The following is a 16,736-nucleotide window of genomic DNA, read 5'->3' as shown; positions in this document are numbered from 1 at the left end:
TCCGCGGCCCCTGCCCGCCGCTTTCGCGCCTATCTTATACTGCAATAAAGTAGTGGAAACTTATGCCGCTTCCTTTCTTCTGCATTGGGCCTCAACCAACCGCACCACAATTTGTCGGCACGCCGTGAACTGTGCCGGAAAACACGCAAGCGTGGCGCACCCAATGCGGGAGGTCCCGCTTTTTGCCTACACAACGAAAGCCACTGCTGAATCAAGCGCCGCCGCATCTCTTTGACGTCACGGCCTGACGCTTCTCTCTCTCTCTCTCTCTCTCTCTCTCTTTCTATATATATATATATATATATATATATATATATATATATATATATATATATATATATATATATATATATATATATATATATATATATATATATATATATATATATATATATATGTATATATATACAAGGCAAATGAAATGAGGGGCTCGTTTGACAAACATATTAAGGAATGCTATAAAAACACGCGCCCATGCACTGCATGGTCACTCTTGAAAAATATCGGTCCTCTGATTGAAACGTCGAGTAAAATAAAAATGTTTCCTTAAATGAAGCGTATACTTCGACGTATATTATTTTAAGCAGTCAAGTACCTCATGTTTTCAGAACTATATATATATATATATATATATATATATATATATATATATATATATATACTGCATACTGTATTTACCTGATTTTAATGTATTAACATGCACAGGCCACCGCGGTGGCTGAGTGGTTAAGGCGCTCGGCTGCTGGCCCGAATGACACGGGTTCGAACCCGGCCGCGGCGGTCGAATTTCGGTGGAGGCGAAATTCTAGAGGCCCGTGTACTGTGCGATGTCAGTGCACATTAAAGAACACCAGGTGGTGGAAATTTCCGGAGACCTTCACTACGACGTCCCTCATAGCCAGAGTCGCTTTGGGACGTTAAACCCCCATATATATATATATATATATATATATATATATATATATATATATATATATATATATTAAGGAAGCCAACAGTCACCGAAACCATGGTGCATAAGGGAATGTTTCCATTTTTTTAAATATCTAGTACCAATCAATTAGTTTTTTAAAGAAAACTACTTATAAAGCAGCAGAAAAAACAACCATGCCGCCGGTGGGATCGAACCCACGACCTCCGAATATCGCTTCCGGTGCTCTTACCAAGTGAGCTACGGCGACGGCTGTCCAATCTGCTGCTCTCGTGGGTTTTTATGTTTTGCGTGTAAGCGAACCTTGAGAGTGCTCACCAGCGCCACCCTCGTCCATAGCGGTGGACGTAGCACGTCCTGTAATACCGCAAGTGCGACGTGAAACGTCATCTAACGGCGAGGGCGGAAACTGTGCGAGAGCCCTCTTATGCTACCTATGGCATCAAGACTGCCAGAACCGAGACCCCCGTTAAGCTATTAGCAGACAAGGCAAAATGAAGTGAGGGGCTCGTTTGACAAACATATTAAGGAAGCCAACAGTCACCGAAACCAAGGTGCATAGGAGAATGTTTCCATTTTTTTAATATCTAGTGCCAATCAATTAGTTTTTTAAAAAAATTACTTATAACCGCCTTTGGGATCCGAACCCACGACCTCCGAATACCGCGAATATATATATATATATATATATATATATATATATATATATATATATATATATATATATATATATATATATATATATATATATATATATATATGCGCGCTTCGCCTCAGTGTATTCTACTACTACCTGCACCTGGTTTGATATCTGCTAAGGGTCCCATTTGGACCCAAGATATTAAACTGACGTTTGTAAATGTGGTGGATTGCTTCAAGCTTGCTCCACCTCAGCCTCAGGTTGGCCCGGTATTGCACTGCCTCCGAAATCAGCCTGGGACGTTATAGCATGCTTTTCTTTTACTCTTTGCTCTCGTCTCTTTCAACTCTCCTACTTTCTCCACGTGGTAGCGATTGTGGCTGCAATCTCATTCAACAAGGGTCGTCGAGAGCACCTGTGCATTTTGTTTACCTGCAACATCGCTTGAAGTGCTTTCTTTTTTCTGAAGAGAGGGGGCGGTGGTCGGACAATTGGAATAAAAAGTAACTAGTAACGCGACACCTCGCCGACCTCGCGTTCCCTAAAAATGTTGACGTAAGTACGTTACACTTCAGACAAAAAATTACTAAGTTTCCAAAAAAAAGTAACGCGTAACCGATAATATGATGTAAATGCACGTTAAAGATCCCCAGGTGGTCGAAATTATTCCGGAGCCCTCCACTACGGACCTATTTGTTCCTCTCTTATTTCACTCCCTCCTTTATCCCTTCCCTTACGGCGCGGTTCAGGTGTCCAACGATATATGAGACAGATACTGCGCCATTTCCTTTCCACCAAAAACCAATTATTATTATTATTATTATTAACCGATAATATAATAATAGAAATTGGTTTTTGGGAAAGGAAATGGCGCAGTACTTTCTCATATATCGGCGGACACCTGAGCCGCGCGGCAATCTAAGGGATAAAGGCGGGAGTGAAAGAGGTGCCGTAGTGGAGGCCTGCGGAATAATTTCGACCACCTGGGGATATTTAACACGCACTGACATCGCACAGCCCACAGGCGCCTTTGCGTTTCGCCTCCATCGAAACGCAGCCGCGGGTGGGGTTCGAACCCGGGAACTCCAGATCAGTTGCCGAGCGCCCTAACCACTCTGCCACCACCAAGATAGGTTTCCTTTCCTTAAATTGTCCGGGCAAGGTGTAGCGCTTAACAGACAATGGCGTTCCGTGTATTCCTCGGCAACGCTGCAACACGCTGTCGCGTCCTCCTCTTAAAGACGAAGCTTAAGCGTCCTCCAATTTTTAAAGCGAAAGCTTTACTGGCCGCGAACTTGCGATTTCGCCATGGCCGCACTCCGAGGAGGTACATGGCGTCCCAATGCGCCTCGTCGCGGATATTTCTCACTCTCTCTCGCTCCCTAGTCAAAACTGCGCATGCGCCACTAGTAGCACCGAGCCGCAGGTGTTCCGAGCACATACAGGAACACTAGTGTTCCGCCGCTGGGCAGCGCCGCGCGTTTCCTCAAAATGGAAGTTTCAATTTTCAGTTTTCTCATCTTTCCCTCCGTCCTTCATCCCTTCCTTTACGTCGCGGTTCGGGTGTCCACCGAGATACGTGAGACGATTACACTGCTTTGCGCGCTCGCCGCACCATCTTGCATGACGTCACACCGCACGGCTCGCCGCCGCCGCCGTTCGGTATGACGTCCCACCGTGTTCCTCGTTATTGCGCTAGCCTCCGCTCGCTTCGCCACCGGCGTCGCATGACTGATAAAATGTCGGAGGATTGAAAAGGAGAGCTCGCGTGCGCTGCAACCACAGTTGTGTCGTCTTTAATGCGACAACATAGCTAGTCCACCTGACAAACCTGGACTTGCAATCAAGATTAACCAAGGCTAAACATGCTATGCCTTAGCTTTCGCTGCGCATACCCTGGCATAGCCGAGCTAAGCCACTGCCAATTTTTTTTTACTTTCCTTCCCTTACGGACGCGGTTCTGGTGTTAACCGAGATATGTGAGACAAACGTCCTTCCTCACGGTTTGACCTCTACCTACATTACTATGTGGGACTATATGGGGCCGCTTAGCATGTGCGGACACTGCACAGTGCATGGGCTATTTGCAATTCCCCATTTAGTAAATTGTTGTAGATGCAATGTAATGCAACGCAAAGAATTAGAGGCTTGTTAAACACATTGCGCACTGTATTTGTCATTTCTCTGGCCTATTTATATGCATGCATATTTTGGGTTACCCTCCAATGTGTCATCACTGCAAACTGAATTAATGATCTCTAATTATTGCTGTTGTGCTCCAGCCATGGCCACAATTGTTCGACAGATTTTCAAAAAGTCGTTTCTCGACCTGCATTGGACACATTTTCCTCCACTTAATATCTACAAAAAACAATTAACCGAAATAGGATGTACCAGACGAGCGGTGCCCTAAAGCTTGCAAGCCAATAACTCATCTGCCAAGCAAGAGGTAAACATGCCCATTGTTAGCAGAGTTAGAACGTGATCTTTTCTTTGTGTCTGTACACTAAGCTACTTGTAGCACTGCAGGATGTTTTGTTGTCCTTGGTCTACTGCGAATTCTTCTGCTCAAGTCCGAGGTTGAAACTTTTCGCTGGCTCTCCCTGTATGTGATACTCCTTGCCTCTCATCGATGCATTTAAATGCATGTGAAATGTTTTACCTCATTTCCGTTTTTCTGAATCTGTGCTGAGTTATTGTGTATACACAAATATTTATTGATGTATAATTTGCTTATGTATACCGTACTTACCTTGATAGTACTCTACCTTTATATGCACAGCTAAAAGTGTCTATTGAAGGCGCACGCAAGGGCCTAAGCTAAATTTTAGGTTGCAATTTTAATTGTAAGGTAACTGTAGGTAAGAGAAAGTAACCGAACCAAAAAATGTCTCCGAAGAGTAAGTTTTATTTTTACAGCCAAAGACTGTTATTGGGAGCTCGACTGAGATTGGCCTCATTAAACCATACGAAAGCTAGTACGCTGCACCCCTTGTTCTGGTTGTTGTTGTTGCCTCAAAAGCGATGGCACATACCCAGTGTGGGGGATTACCGAGGCTAATGCTACTTCATCGTCTTCGACTGCGACGCACGCGCTATTCACGCGCTCTTGTCCGCTTCGGCTTAATTCTTTGCGGCTCAAAGAGGAAGTCGCCTGAGACTAGGCTCTTAATAGTTCGTTTGCAGCTGTGGGTCATGATGCTCCTATTTTCGAGCATGCGCAGTACAATGGCAGTACAGAAGATCGGATGCTGGCAAACGTTGGATCTGATGATATTCGATGTGAGGGACCATAGCGGTGGTGCCGAAACGTGATCATGTGACTATTCGTGTGCAAATAACTCAACTACTCAGCATCGAGGGGCGTTGTGAAGTATTGCTACACATAGCATTTGAGGAGCGATTGAGAAAAATGGGGGAAAGGCAGTGGGCTAGGAAAGTTTTCAGATACCTGTACATCAGAAATATTGACACGAAACGGAGAAAGCGAACAAGAAAATTGACAAGAAATTATCTGGACAGCAGTAGGGGGCAAATCTGCAATTATCGGTTAAGAAAAAGGTTAAAGAAACAGAGAGAGCCCTGTGGAAAACAGGGATGCTGACGAAATCGGCACTGGGAACATACAAGATCTTTAAGCAGGAAATTGCCAAAGAAAATATCTTTGATAATTGTAGGGGGAGCTCTTTGTTGTTTGAGGCCAGGACGGCAGTTTTGAGAACTAAGACATATAGAGTCAGGGACCACAAGATAGGCACGTTGTGCGTTGCGTGCGGAGAGGAGGAGGAAACGGCTGAACGCTTGATACTTTTCTGTAAATGGCTTCACCCTAAAAAGCAACGAGGCTGATTTATCCAAGGCACTGGGGTTTAAGGGCAGTGAAGGGGAAGTAGATTTTAAGCGGGTAGAAGTAACCAAGTGAAGGTTATCTGATTGGTGGCTAAAATCAAGACAAGAGTAAAATTTCACAAGTCATGGCTAGGTGGCTGGAATCACCGCCCGGTTTAAATGGTTGAGCCTTACCCATCCATTTATTTATTTATTTACTATTTGTTTTTAATGAGAATGACATCTTTCACACAGAACGTTATTGTGTCCCTGCTGAAAACTAGGAGAGGGGCAGGATGTGTTTGGTATAGCTGTTTGAAATAAAAACCATTGTGTCATTCTTCTGTGGTTTATAATAAAAATATTGCATGCATAGTGCATATGCGAGTACGCTTGCTTCTGAAAAGAACAGCAAAATACTTTCTCAGTGCAAGAGCAATACAATGGTGCGGTGGTTGCGACAGAAGAACACTGCTTCAAAAATTGAAAATTCAACTTCCATCAAACGCGCGACTGCGTGGCGGCCATGCCACGTGACCCTCCCCCGCCTCGGGTGGAGCAGCGAGGAGTGGCGAGCAGCGCAATATGGGCGGGACAGAACAGGCCATGTGGCAGGCACTCCGCGAAGTGACGCGTTTTGATGGACGTACTGCGCGCAACATAGCTGGCACGCGATTTTCGAATTCGCGGGTAATGGCCAAAATTTTTTTAGCCACAGCGTCCGTGTAATCGTGTTTTTTTTTCATTCTAAACACTAATATTACAATTACGATCGGCCAGGTACAAGTCTCTAATTACAGCCAGGTGCCTATCTGTAATAGTTAAAAGTTAATTAATTACTATAACATATATGTAGATAATAACATTAGTTATCATGATTCGCCTCTTTTCGTGGTGTCCGCCACGACTAGCATTGCTATGCCGCAAAAAGCTTCTCACTACGTCAAAAACACCTAGCTATTTTTAAAATTTATTGGCGGGATTGCTTGAAACACATGGTATGTATAAAAGTTTTGGAGCCGCGGTATTGCGATAAAAAGCACGTTCAAGTATCGTGTTCGCCTCCGGAAAAAGTTGCGCATGCGCAATCAGGTCTTCAGTAGTTCCGTAACAAGCTAACGCGCGACATCAAAGGCCAAGATGGTTGCCTCTAAGGACAACGTTGGGAGGCAAGGCTTCGCCACGTACGGACAAAGAATAAGGATGAAGAAGCTCCCACGCACGCACAGTATATTATGGTCTGCACCCAGCCGACATGGCGCCCCATAGCAGTTATGGAGAAGATAGGGTCCGAAGAAGAGACAGCAATGGCCGCTTTACCATAAACGCTGTTACGAGGACTCCCGCTTTCACATACCTAAATACAGGACGGAGATGGCACGCCCTCAAGATTGCAGGCTCTCTGGCCCGCATGGACCACACGGCCTGGGCACGTGACGTCCTCGTTGGTTAGCGGGTGAACCTTTCAGTTTCCAGTTGCGACGCACGGCGGTGATACCTTTTCATACTCAGCGTCATCATCAGCCTGACTACGCCCACTGCAGGACAAAGGCTTCTCCCATATCACCATCAGTACTTTATTTCCACGCGGTGGGGCTAACACCCGTGCTTTAGATGGCAGCCAGGATCTCGTAGGCGCTGGCAGCATCTTCGGACAGTTGGATGATATTTGAGTCTTTGGGTCGGAGCTGAGTAGATATGTCTCCTACTGGTCTTTAGGCTTCATTGATAGTGCCCCAGGGGGAGTCCGAGGGCGATCCCGTATTAGATGGTCGAGCGTGGCCCTAGCTTTGCGTATTTTACATTTTTTTTAGAATTGTTCCAGGTATATGACGATTCATATAGCCTGAGTGGGGAATATGTTTGTAGGCGACGCCAGTTGACCGCCTCACTTTTACTGAGTGATTTGGCGGCCGGCGGGTACCTTGCTCGCCCCAGTCTTTAGTGTTGGGGGATATCTCTGGGTGACCGCAGGAAATTGCGCTCGGTGTAGCCTTTAACCAGCCCATCAGCTCTGAATGTGAGTCCTCGAGCTAGTTCTTGAGCCGATTCGTTTCCGGCTAAGGAGGCATGTGCGGGTTCTCAGAGAACCTGAATATGTCTGCTTTGTCTAATTGTATGCAGGATTCGTCTCGCTTCAGGAGAGATTCTCTCTCTGGCGAAGCTCATCACTGCCGACATTGAGTTGCTAACTATGGTCCTGGCAGTTGCGCTTGCTATGGCTAACGCTAAGGCAGTTTCTTCTGCCGTCTCTGTGTTGTCCGCGGACAGTGGCACTGGCAATTAATTTAGATTCTGCGCTGACTTCAGCAAGAGCCATCCTGCCGTTGCCTCCGTCGACTGCGTCAACGTAGACCACGTCCTTTGAATTTCGAAGGCGCTTCTCTCGGGCCTCGGCTCTCTTTTCCCTGCGCTCTTTATGATGCGCGGGTGCATGCTGTTTGGCAATGGTGGAATAATTAATTTATTCCACACTTCTCACTGCACGTCCACTTTTCGTCCCCTCTGTCCTTCGTACCAGATGGCCAGTCTGTCTAAGATTTTCCTGCTTGTAGGCTTGCTTGCCAGTCTCTCGTACTGCCAGATCTCGACACCTTCTATTATTTCTCACAAGGTGTTGTGTACTCCCTGATTCAAGAGTCTTTTTCTACTGGATCGGACGGGGAGTCCCGGTGCCTAATGGCCTCTATCTTTTGCTTGTCGTGTCACGCGAAGTGTAGATAGGGGGCGACGTGAGCTATCTTACTAAGGACAAAGGTCTGGACTAGCCTAATGAGACTTTCTTCCTTTATGCCAGAGCACCTATTGGCTATTCTGCGGATGAGTCTCATGGCTTGGGCGGCACCGCCCTCCAGCCTCTTTATCGTCTCCTGATTGGATCTGCTCGGTCGTATGAACAGACCTAGGACTGATTTTGTAAACTTTTAGGATAGGGAGTCCACCTGCCTTGAGGCGGGCTTTCCAACTAACCCTGTCCTGTGCCGGATGTGGCCACCTTATCCCCGCAAACCTCTTAACCTCATCCGCCTACCTAACTATCTGCCGCCCTGCTACACTTGCCTTCTCTTGGAATCCATTCCGTTACATACACTAAAAGACCATCGGTTATATTTCCTTGGCATTGCATGCCCTGCCCAAGCCCATTTTTTCGTTTTGATTTCGTCTAGGACATAATCTGCATTTGTTCCCTGACCCACTCTGCCCTCTTCCTGTTTCTTAACCTTACACCTATCATTTCCCTTTGCAAGGCTTGCTGCGTGATCCTCAGTTTAAGTACAACCCTTTTCATTGTCCTCCACATTTCTGCCCCATAGGTGAGTACCGATAAGATACAGCTGTTCTAAACTGTTCTCGTGAGAGATATCGGTGAACTGTCATTCATGATCTGAGAGCGCCTGCCCAGTTCGCTCCACTCCATTCTTATTCTTCTAGTTATTTGGCACTTGTGATTCGGTTCTGCTGTCACTACCTCCCCTAAATACACACACTCCTTTAGTACTTTCAGCCCCTCACTGCCAATTGTAAACTGCTGTTTCCTTCCGAGACCGTTGAACATAACTTTTGTTTCCTGCATATAACATTTAGACCCACCCTTCTGCTCTGCCTGTCTAACTCATTGATTATGCTTTGCAGTTTTTCTCCTTAGTCAGTTAGGAATTCAGTGTCATCAGCGGTCCGCAGATTACTAAAGTATTCTTCATTAACTCTTAACCCCAACTGTTCCGAATCCAGGCCTCTGAATGCCTCCTGTAAACCTCCCGACATGGACCTGCTGCCGTAAAAATAATTTGTTAATGAATCATTCGCTAACGACAGTTGTGTTGCCTCTTCTCTCATCTTCAGTTTGAATTCTCTTGCCCACTAAGCTTCGTCAAAATTTGAGATGTGGAGGGGGTGGTGGTGGTGGCGAAAAGTATTTATTTAGACATATATACAGCGAGGTGCTCGGGGAGAGGCCCCTAGTCGGTCTTGCCCCCTACAATACAAGGAGGAGTCCCTCATTCCGGGACCCCGTTGGTCCTGACCGCTGCGCAGGTCCGCCGAACCAGGGCCTGTTAGGCCGATAGGTCCTGGCAGCCGAGCACAGCCGCCTACCAGTCCTCTCGGGTAGGGCAAGGGGTGATGGGGGGCAGAAGGATTTTGCCTGCATGCCCAAACCATTTTAAAGGTGTCGGCCACCTCCCCACTGCATGAGCAGCGGCTGTCAAAAGAAGAATCAAAGTGCTTGAGAATCGCCGGCACAGCAAGGTGTTTGTAAAGAGCCTAACGAGAGTTCGTTCGCCACTCTTGCCGCCAGATAAAGCAAGGCTAACCCCACCTGTAGCATTCAACACCTCAATTCAACTCAACTCAACTCTTCGTTCGCCAGTTTTATCCTGTCCCTTCATAGCAACCAGGTAGCACCGGTGTTCGGCACGATAGTGCTCAGTAATATCCTTAAAACAAAGAAGAGAGTTGTGATCTGGGTTAAGATCCTCTCAAGGAACGCCTGGTGCCCGGTAAGAGTTCGCGGGCTGCCTCATGGGCGGCTTCGTTACCTGGAATGCCTTGGTGGCCGGGGACCCATATGATTGAGCGATGAATTGGATCACAGTCTCGAGTACTGTGGCTAAGAATTTGGTGAGCAAGTGGAGTGATCCAACCGAACTCAACGTTACGACAGGCTTCGCGAGAGTCTGTGAAGATGAATTTAGAGTCGGGATGGGAGGCTGTGAGGGTGATCCCTACCTCATCCGCATGAGCTGAGCTGGGCGCTCTGCACGAGAGGCTGTCCACCTGTGTTCCCTCATGTATGACTGCAGCCGTGTACCATTCCCCCCTGTAGTGGTAGAGGCCTGCAACGTTGACGTAGAAGACGTGTTTCTTTGAGCCATAGTGACGGCGAAGGACATCCGCCCGCGCCCGGCGCCGGCCATTATGGTCCTTCTTGTTCATCTTAGTCGGAAGGAGTCGAGCGTAGAGGGCGCGTCTCCATATTTCGGGCACTCGAACCCGCTCCATCGTATGGTGGCCATGTTCTGTATGTAACGGTCCAAGTGGCGGCGACCGGACACTGTCTTGGTGAGACGCGTGTATTGGTTAACGGGATGCGCCTCGCGAAGTTCCCGATAGGTGTTCATCACCCCCAACGCGAGTAGTCACGCGTTGGAAGTGGAGATCGGGAGAACGAGGGCTCTCTTGAAAATTTTGCGGAGTACAACGCCCAAGCAATCTTCGTCATCTTTCCGTAAGCGGAAGTAAGAAGTGGAGTACAGTACTCGACTAGATACGAAGGCATGGGCGAGCCGCACCGCATCGCTACTTCGCAACAATCCTCGCTTGTTGGAAACGCGGTGCACCCTTCGGCCCACCTGGTCACCGACTTTGCAGAGTTTGGCAAGGGTTGTGTCTGCCTTGCGATGCTGACTAATAAAGAGACCGAGTATTCGGAGCTCCTGCGCTTCACGGATGGGGCCGCTGGGGTGAGAGCTGAACGGAGATTTCGCATTTCGGAGAATGTCGAATATGCACAAATTCAGACTTGGACGGGAAGCACTCGAGGCCGCAGTACGTAGCATAGTGGTCTACTACGCTCGCCGCTGCTTGCAGGCATTCCTCCATCTCTGCTATGTTTCCCGTAGTAGCCCAGATGGTGATGTCATCGACTTACAGTGCATGCTGAACACCGCCGACACCCGCCAGCTGTACCGGGAGGTGCATCATGGCAATATTAAAGAGAAGCGGGGACAACACAGCGCCTTGTGATGTGCCCCGCGTTCCCATCTCAAACAGGCCATACTCGGTCTCTTGTATGCGTATATAGGCCAAGCGGTCTGTTAAGATATGTTTGATGTAGCTGAATGTACGAGTACCCCAGTTCGCCTCGCTGAGATGTTTCAATATGACGCCGTGTTTAACATTGTCGAACGCACCCTTCAGATCGAGTGCTAGGACTATCTTATCATTGTGTAGGTGTTCTATGGGTTTGAAAACCTCGAGATGAAGCTGTAAAAGGATGTCTTGTGCTAACTTATGAGGCCGTAATTTCAAGATGCTCTTATGTTCTTTGACTTTCAATCAGAGATATTCAATTATCGCTGTCCTTCCCACTTTTATATGTTTCGCCCTCCCACAATGTCTGATCAGCCGCCTTCGTTGCTGAAAAAAGGGAGGAAACACTGCAACCAATCGCAACCCATATAACGTGGCGTATTTTTTTTTACTTTGTACAACTCTACGTAAAGCAAAAAGTGTGTCCTCCTTGATGTGCTTTCAACCCCATTCTCAGTAGCGCAGCTGGCAATCTATGCGTGGTGTCTGTGATTCGCAAGGCCACTTTCAGGGTTCCAGCAGAGTACGAGAAAAAAATTGTAGTGGACACTTAAGCTCCGCCTTAAGGATATGACGCGATAGTGTAGAGGTTAATTCTCATATATGTAGAAGGTTATTCTCTACTTTACATTCAAAGATCCCTGGGAGTCCTCATACCCCTCCTGGCGCAGTGGTGCAGTGTTTAAGCGATGCACCGCTCCCAGCGATGGGCCATGTGTGGCCCAGGTTGCTCTTCCCGTTCGACCAGTCATTAATTTAACTGCCATCTGCCACAGTGGGCACTTTTCTCACTACCCGCTGGGCAGGTTGTGATGACGCCGCAAGGTCACGTGACCTAGGTGGGCCACCTGCCTCCTAGGTTGCTCTCTGGAGACCACCTGCAGAGCAAAGCCCATTATTTGTCGCTCACAGCGCCGAAGCCAACAACGCCGACACAAAATTATATGGTGAACGAGGCCTTTAAAGCTCTCACGTTAATATACAGCACAGCAAATACTAAACGCGCGTACACTTAGGTAACGAGCGGCTGGGCCCAGTCTCGCGAGGCGAGCAAAGTGCCCAGGTGCGAATGTGTAGAAGGAGACGAAGAAAGCAGGGCGTGGCCTCAAGATGAAAATCCGACAATTTTAACGATTTCATTAAAATCAACTTTATATCCGCACATCCTTACAAGGGAAAAAAAATCATGGCTCGTTGCTATCCAGGGCTATATTCGCAAATCGCGTTCCAAGCAGTTTGGGTGCATGTGCAGATATCTGCAAATATTTAGGGTGGCAGCCATTATGTCAACGCTGGAAGATGACGTGAAGATCCTTTGCAAACGGCTGCGTGTGGGCAGCCATTGCCATCTCCGTCGCCGTTTTTGTTGGCAAGAGCGACGCGCACTTCCGTTCTTTTTTTTTGTGAGCATCGGACCCGTGAAACCTGCGGTAGCGAAACCTATGGAGGGCCAGGCATCCAAGGACAACACTCGACCAGAAGTGCCCCGTCAAGATAGCTCGGACCAGCAGCAGGGACACGGATTCTGCCCACACACAGTAGAACCCGGTGCCGATGGCCCTCTACGGCCTGCCGCGCTAGCTGATGAGGGACAGTGCCCGGGAGGAGCCTTCGTACAAGTCAGTGCAGACGGCACTGGTGAGAACTGCATCGTCTATGAGCAAGGTGGCCCTCCAGAAAACGCGGGGCGCGCTCAAGAGTGCCCTCCACCCGAAACGCGCTCGATAATCGCGGCACGTCGGTGGATATACGGCGGCAGGCGGTGCACACCGCGGGGATTCCGCGTCCTGCCAGCAATGAAGAACAGTGTGAAGAGCCCTCTTCCAAAAGGTAAACGCCTGCCATAGATGATCCAGTTCTTGGTGTTGGATGAGGACAAGTGAATGTCGAAAATGGACCGTCAACCAACTGTGTGGGGCCTGAGGGAGACTGGAGAAAGATGCGGTGGGTCATCACACGCGCAATGATACCCTCGGCCCCATTCCGGGCGCCGATTTAACCGATGACACAGGACGCTGTGAACACTTTATTCACGATGTCAAACAGCACCTCTTTATAGCACTTTTGAACATTTAATTCTTAATGTTCCCATCTCAATAAAAAATTTTCGACCGTGCAGTCCTTCTATGTGCCTCAATTTTCATTTGGGCCCGCCGCGGTGCCTCATTCAGATGAGGCACCGCGGTTGCAATGCAAAAACGCCTCTGTGCCGAGACTGCGGCACATGTCTCAGAGCACCATGAATCAAGAGCCCAGCGCTACGGCGTGCCTCACTGCCCAGAATATTGCTTTGTTGCCTAAAATTTGGCAACCAATCTATCAATCTCAATTCTTGCTTCAAAAAAATAGGCGATTTGCTTTTATTGCAAAACATGTATTTTGGAAATAGTAATATCCTGCAGTTATAGATACTCGTCGGATTTCCAAAGAAAACTCACAAAGGTTCGACGTTAACACAGCAGGGAGGTCGGCGCCACATTCTGCACGTCCGAGCGGTGCGCCGAAGGTTATATTATTCTACGAAAAATCTTGTCTTCGGAGAGAGAGGTGCGAACCGATTGAAGGGGATGAGAAGGTGTTGAGTTGTGACTTGCTCCGTCCACCAACTTTTCTGTGAGATATGCATTTCGAAATTTCGACGAGTAAGTCCTTAATCTCCTGGCGAGAAAAGTCGGAGTTTAGGACGCGCCGCAGACCGCGGATGCCAACTGAGGAGTCTATAAAAATATCAGTGTGTCTTCTACAGGAGATAAGGAGCGAACGGAGGGTGCATAAAGCTTACCGAATGGCCAACAGAGCCACCTGTGTAGACGGCCAGGCGGGGGAGCAAGCATATAAGCCAGTTGCTGTTTTTCTCAACATCCCACGTAAAGCGACAGTCGTGGTCACGTGGTTTCGCTCCCACTAGCGGCGACATACGCCACTTGTCTCCGGCGTTCAGTGAGGCTAGTTTCACTCGCAAGTTAGGTGTCATTCGCCACCACACGAGACTCACTCAGGTGACCAACGGATCGTGAGTGCATCCGAGTCTTGGGCCGATTGTCCATAACGAAACAGATAAAGAGGAAGAGTGAAGGCGGGGATCTTAGCCATAAGGGTGTTCCAGTTGTCTACCATGCACTGGGGAAGAGGGATAAGGAAGATCGAAAGAGAAAAAAGAAGGGGTGAGGGGCGCTGTCACGATTTGTCACTCAAGCCAGTCGCTCTCAGGTAGCAAAACAGTACCTTGCAGGCCTTGAGGGCGGTCGACTGCTGTGGCCGCTGCTCGATGACCATATCCTCTGCTAAAGGGTGAGGATCGACAAGGTCTAGAGCAGAATGGAGCTTATGTCTTTCAGACGCAAAAGCAGGGCACTCACACAGGAGATGTACGATTATCTAATCGCAGGCACATCTTTCACAAGCAGAGCTGTCGGCCATCCCAATCCGCAATGTATATTGATTTGTAAATGCAACACCGACCCATGGACAGCACAGCACTGTTGCTTCATGACGCGGTATATTATAGGGAAGATGAAGGCGCAGTCCAGGGTCAAATACTCTGAGGCGACGGTTGAAAAACTCACCCGTCTTTCACGCAGAAAGTGTGTGCTTCACGGCCAACCAGCGAAGCTCACACGCTGCGTCAACTCTTGACAAAGGAATACAACTTGAAGCTTTGCACGCTACTGCATGCACCGAATTTGGCGGTGCTGCTGATGAATAAGTTCGTCGAGCGTAGTTCACTGTGCCACGCGCTGTAGGGCATGAATGTTGGTAAATCATGGGATGCCCGTAATACCACGCATTACTGCTCGATTGACAGATACCAATCGATACCACTCTGCGCATGTCATGTGAAGGAATTTCGCGGCGCATATAAATCTTGGCAACAACACAGAACGTATGAGGAGGCGGGCGGTGGTGGATGTGGCACCACCTGACTTTTCCGATATCCGGCAGATGAGATGCAGCATTTCGGACGCCTTCTGGCGTGCAGTGCGAAACCACGGGCCACTCCTACACAAGAACACCATTGATATTTAATTGCCAGAGCAAGCTGTAGACTCACGAGTTGGATTTGGAGGGACGGGGTGACGGTCCAAACGTGCTTCAGCAAGGCTATATCCTCCGTAATACAAGAAAAACACAGAACAAATTTAAGACAAAATGTACGCGTCAAGAAAATAAGAAGTTTGTCATATTGCGATGGATGATGCGTGCATTTCTTTTTCTTTTTATTCTTTTTTCTACAAGTTCAAGGTGCCATTTATAAATAACATCTTCAAAGAGAAACCCTTTTTCTCGATTAGTTCTCTTCCTAGCTCCGCAATACCGGCGTTGTTTTTCTCCTGGAGCGCTGTGCGCATTCCTCTGTAGCCATGGAGACATGCGTAACCGCGTCGTTTGAATAAAACTTGATTTGTTAGCAGCACATCTGTCTGTTGTCGTCTTTCTTCCCTCGTGTTTATTTGGCTGAGCTGCAAACTCCTCTTCAGGTTCCCAGGCATACCGTGCTTGTCTCCGTCGTAGATTTTTCCTTCCAGAAAGAAAAAAAAACAACCCTGTACACGCAAAATGCAGCGCTTTGCGGAGAGAGTGAGAATAGACGTTTATTGCATGAAAGGAGACCGGAGCGAACTGTGGGGGGGGGGGGGGGGGTCCTCAGTCCCGAACTCTTGCAGGTTCCGCCGACGATTTGGTGATGGCGATTAGCGCATCCTGGTCTCCAAGGAGGGCTCTGGTCAGTGTCACCTCCCACTGCTCCAGCACCGCATTGGGTGGCTTTAAGGGGTTCAGTTTAGCTGTGCATGTCCATGTAATGTGTGTGAGTGCAGGAAGATATCACCAAACCGGGGACATGTGTCTGCGTATAATGTTGGGTGAATGCAAGGTAGGTGGTGCCGCCTGGGTGACAATGGGCGATTGGGCTTTGCGCAAGCTAGTGCTGGTCTCCTGGTGTATTCTCTTCATCGTCCGCGTGTGTTAGTTGCGCTATGCTTAGTTGACACTAGCCTGAACTCTCATTTTACGCCAAAAGCGTTCGTGCAGCTTAGAGGAAGCGGAAGGAGGAGAGCTTCCCGCATGAGGGCGCGATCACGTGACCACAGCGTGCCTTGCCCTCGGAAATTCCCTCAACACCCTTGATGAGATCAGAGACTTAGTCTTAGCATCGTAGTAGGCCCGACTCCTACAGAGAAACACCGGAACAGCCATTCTTCAACGTATCGGTACACCTGGAGATCTACGAGAGCTCGACGAAACAATTCCTGCGAACATAAGACGGCAGATCACGGTGGTTTCGCTCCCCAAATATATGCATCTAAAAAACCACAAAGGCCGAAGAGGGGCTAGGGTCGCTTGTCTACGCCGGAGCCTAGAGTCAGATCACGAGCAGTATATATATAGATGTGGCGGCATATCCGGAACCCTCCATTTTCTTTGCGGTCATGCTCTACCACAACTACCAACTTGTGACGAGCGCATCACTCTACGCTGAAGGTACTGCTACGGCAGAAGGCATCGCCATAAGGCATTGCGACCTGG

The sequence above is a fragment of the Amblyomma americanum genome, chromosome 1, assembly GCF_052857255.1.
Source record: "Amblyomma americanum isolate KBUSLIRL-KWMA chromosome 1, ASM5285725v1, whole genome shotgun sequence".
Classification (NCBI taxonomy): domain Eukaryota; kingdom Metazoa; phylum Arthropoda; class Arachnida; order Ixodida; family Ixodidae; genus Amblyomma; species Amblyomma americanum.
Note: the sequence above shows the minus strand (reverse complement) of the source record.